The sequence below is a fragment of the Aptenodytes forsteri genome, unplaced genomic scaffold, assembly GCF_000699145.1.
Source record: "Aptenodytes forsteri isolate BGI_AS27 unplaced genomic scaffold, ASM69914v1 Scaffold40, whole genome shotgun sequence".
In the NCBI taxonomy this organism is placed as follows: domain Eukaryota; kingdom Metazoa; phylum Chordata; class Aves; order Sphenisciformes; family Spheniscidae; genus Aptenodytes; species Aptenodytes forsteri.
In genome coordinates this window covers 615,044-620,034 of record NW_008796077.1, presented here as the reverse complement: position 1 = coordinate 620,034, position 4,991 = coordinate 615,044, and positions in this window count along the sequence as shown.

Below are 4,991 nucleotides of genomic sequence, written 5' to 3'. Positions count from 1 at the left end.
CTGGCTGCGTCTTGCCTGGGGGCTGCCTGGGTGTAACGCCCCGGTGCAGCGCTGGCTGAAGCTTAGAGTGCTTCCCGGAGATGCTGTGTCTTTTCCCAGGCGCTTAAACAGAATATGTGGTGTAGTACAAATTAAATTTTCTGCTCAAGTCATGTATTCGCTACGAGAAATCTATCAGTTTGAAACTAGCCTGGATTTTTTTATTATATTGAGTTATGAAGTCAGGGCAAAGTGATGCATTGGAGAAGCAGTATCAGGACCATGAATTTGGCTGGTTTTAGAGTCGTAGAAAAGTCCACGTTGGAAAGGATCTCTGGAAACCATTTGGTCCAACCTTCTGTAGAAAGCAGGGCCTTAGATTAGGTTACCTGGGGCCCTGTTTCATTTGCTTTGAATTTTTTGATACGTTACTAAATAGATCTTTGCTGTACCGTCTTCTTTGGATGCCAGAGCACTGATTATTCAGGGGATGTGTGCGGTTATATTTTAAATTTCATAGAAAATGACACAATGTTACAGCTGAACAGTCAAGCACTTGTATATTTGTATGAGCTAGCTATGTATGTGCATGCACAATTGCAGTCTTTAATTGCATAGTCATCTGGTTTTTACTACGTCCCCTACCTTTCAGTGCTTTGATGATAGTGCTCAGTGAATGGATGCTGAGTGAATATGCTTTTTAATTTTGACCTGTTTTATAAGTGCCTTCTTTAATCAGTAAAACCATTAACTCTCATGGAAAAGAATTGCTCGTGTATTTTAGTATTTTATTTGTGCTGAACATACACAGTAACAAACATCCATATGAGACAAGATGGTGCTTCATAAAATGATGACACGATAGAGTAGATAAAGCCAAAAATTATTCAGTGTTGGTACTTTCTGGATATTCAACTTGAAATTTGAAATATCATATCTTTAATTTTTTTCTTAGTGTTTTTATGCAAAGTTTGCAACTTGCATTGTATTCAGTGGTACATCTGAATGATTTCAGCCTTTGAAAGCTATAGATTGAACAGCTGGTGAAGTATAACTTGTGAAATGCTTAGTTTCAGTAACTTGCATGCTACTGCAGAAGAATTCCTAAATAAATACCATCTGGAGGGGAGAACTGTAACAACTATATCTGCGAGGGCCTCTTTAGCTACATTCTTTCTGGCTTCCGCTACAAACAGGGCAGGGTCTTACAGACAGACAGCTTTCTTCACTGTGCTGGTGCTGACCTGATTTGGTTTTGAAGCACAATCCGTTGCACTGAATGATAGAGGAATGAGGTGGAAGGGGTGTCAGGGAGATGATCCAAGCCAGGGTTTCACACCCAGGAGTAAGGGGGTCATGTTCAGGTGCCAGGGCCTGTTTCATTCTGACATTTCTAAGAATTTTGGTAATTTGCTTTTTGCAGCCTGAATGTCCTTTTACTATAATGTTCTAAAATCCTTCTCAGGTAGAGCAAAGCTCGTATATGGACTCTCCATATGCATTCTGAGGAAGCGCTTTATTTTCTCTTGCACCTCTGTTGTACATATGCATGTTGTAATATTTTAGAGACCAAGTTTGGGCAAGCTGTATGTTTATACCAGTGTAGTGAAAGGCATACCTGATACAGTTTGATCGTAGTCAAATTGTCATGTGTAGATGTGGCAATGAATATTGGTGAAAGTTTCGGTTTTGTGTGGAAAAACTTAACATTTTTTCCTTAACGCTTCTTTTGAGACAGGTAAGCTGTTGTTTCATGAGTGTAAAAAGAAAAAAAACAAACAAACAAACAAAAAAAACAACACAAAAACCGCAAACCAAACCTGTAGCAGGAAGCCAATATGGATAGCTTCCAGTTCCAGTGTTTATATTCTGCTGAATAGGCAACCGAAAATGGGAAGCATTAGGTAGTTATGGCTGGTGGTATTCCACTCCCTCATCCAATAGGAGGGAGGAGCTCTCCTACCAGGTGGATTTATTTACTTCTGGTTTATTTTTCTAGTCTGCAAAAAAAGTGGAATATATTTCATGTTAAAGCTTTACATGACTTCTGCTGACATCTACTGAATTACAGATTCTAGCTGACAGTTTTAAAGTATTTATTTCTTTCAGAGCAAACCAAAGAGCACACAGTTATGATATTGAATGAGTGATGGGCCTTTCACAGGTAGGATTCTCCAGAGTGAAAATGGTTTGCAGTAGCAGGCTTGGACCAATAGTATTGTTATTTGAAGCTCTGACTACCAGAAGGTCTCAGTGTAAATGTATCCTGCAGGATCCTTGATGTCTTACACAAGCACTGAAAAGTCTTCTGTATAGATAGCAGTGTAGATCTTCGTAGGGAGAGCTTTGGGTGACCAAAAACCGTGGAGTTGCAGAGAGTCTTCATGGTCAGTAGCAGCTTCTTCCGTAGTGAATTATCTTCAATCTCATCAACCTATATTAAAATCAAAATCACAGTTTTTACCGATCTATTTATTTTTCTGCCTCTAAGTAGAGCTGCCTTGGGGACTGCAAACACCAATCATAGCAGAAATATATCTTAAATATAATCAACAGAAATAACTTTTTTTTTTTTTCCTTGTCTTTAAATTGTTGCCCATGCTTTTGAGGTTTGCCTCCATCGTTGTATCTGTTCTTTCCTAACGTGGATAGTGTTTTAGTATCCAGTTTCCAGAAAAGACTTCTCTACTGAAATTCAAGGTTTTCATCGGTTTTAAGTTCTGGCTTTGATTTAGTTTTTATGCTGTTATAGGTTACTTCTTCATAGTCCATAAAATATTTATTCTTTCTTTTCTTGTGTTTCCAACAGTTAAACTAGCTCAAGACAGGTGAAAGATAATGAATGCCGTCTTAGTAGTACTTGCTTATGCCAGTACTTGTTTATGCATGTACTGTAATTCCTCCGTACATGTTAGCAAAGACATGGGCTATGCATTTAAATTGGAATAAAGTTGGAATAAAGATGTTGCCAGTACTTTCTGTGGATTAAAATTTAGCCATACCATGAGATTAGAAAATGTCTTTAGATAACAGTTACATATCCTAGTTTTATTAAGACTTTTGCATACCTTCTGAGGTGGTGTTAGTGAGTAAAAGTAATTTCTGTGAGGTACATACGGTCTGGGGTGTAGTTTTGAGGTGACGATCAGATGTTTAATGGATACTGCCTGTCTCTCCTCTTGTCCTGGTTTAACCTGCATTTGGGATTGTGAATCTTTCTTTACTCTCTATCTTGACACACTGTTAGTTGGGATGTCAAGCTTGTTCTGGAATGTACATACATTTGAAATAGTACGTTTTAAAGGCAACAATCGTTCCTCTTCGGTTTCTCCAAGCCAAGAACGAGCTATTCCTGGCAATGATTGTACACAAATTTCTGGAGGAGATGAGCTCTTGAGTTCTGGAAATTCCACCTTGTCCTTGAAGCTGGGCATAAAGGTGTGTACAGTAGTAACGTAGGCCAAGATTTTTAGGAAGTGGCTAAATTTAGGCTTCTGAGTCCATGTTTAGAAACCTAAATAATTGACCTAATTTTAAACTAACACAGTAGAATTAAAGTTGTCCTGTCTATGTCCTTAATAGCTCCAACTCAAAATTTCTCTTTAGGCTGGGTAGGACTTACTTCAGTGAGGCTGCTGAGTTTCAACTGGATATAGCTGTTGTAACCCAGTTGGCATGTCAACATTGAATTTTAGCCTTGTCGAAGAGATACTGTCAGCTAATTTGTAAAACTTCAGTTCTGTTATTCGGTACTTCTAGCTAGCATCACATCCCAAAGCGTTAATGGCTTTGTCCTCTTTTTCTGAAATGTTTTATTTTTGTTACTCAGTATGTTCCTTCCAGGGTTAAGCTCAGGTTGCACTTTTCTTCCTCTTCTTGACTGTCTGTCCCTGCTTTTTCCTATTACTCTATAGTTCTGCAGTAGAGGGTTTGCCATCAATGGCAGAAATAATCTATACAGACTCCTCACAGAATCATCATGACATAATGCATAGAGAGTGGACTGGCCTGTAGAGCACAAGGTGAAGAAACTGAAGAAACACATTTTTCTGTTTCTAATACAGAAGAAAGAATTTTTGCTTGTAGGTTTTTTAATCTTATAAAAACCTAAGCTGGAACTTGTTTTTGTTCGGTGGCATCCCTCTTAAATATTTCATTACTAATCATTCTAAGCAGTTGGTGTCTTCTATAAGGCCAACAAATCCATATATGTAGCTGCTATGGGAAAACCTGAACTTCACCGTGTCCAGCTGCTAGACTATATTGTAAAGGAACTAATCATTCAAGGCAGGGAAGTAGATGTACTATGTCTGCCAAAGGCTGACTTTGTCAGATGAACCAGCTTTCTTCAAGACTGTTTATTTCAAAACACAGACGAAATGATCATTTCAGGAAGCGATAGAGGGGTTCATACAAGAACTGTGGGTATATAAGGAATTGACTTTGAGGAGGCAATAGCAGGTGAATAGTCTGTGGGCTGACCCTTTTAGTGTTGGGGGTTTTTTTATTAATTACCTTGACAAGAGTGACCACCATACTCATTAGTGAAACAAGCATGGTCAACATAGAGGCCAGAGTATTATCCAGTCTTTTTGGTATAATTTGAAGACCAGAACAGTAAAAACAAGATAAAATGCAGATGTGTAAGATGGAAAATAGGGACTAAGAACAAGAACTTCTTCTTAAAGCCAGAAACTCACTATTCAGATGTAAAAGGACCCAAGTTCATATTCAGAAATAAAAGGGACATATACACAAGTACATGGGCTAATCACAGAATGACCATCAATCACTAGTAACATAACTGTTCAAAAATAAATAAAAAGACTAATACTCTACCTGATGTGTAATAATCATAGAATCATACAATAGTTTGGGTTTGAAGGGACCTCTAAAGGTTGTCTAGTCCAACCCCCCTGCCATGGGCAGGGACATCTTCAACTAGATCAGGTTGCTCAGAGCCCCGTCCAACCTGACCTGGAATGTTTCCAGGGATGGGGCATCCACCACCT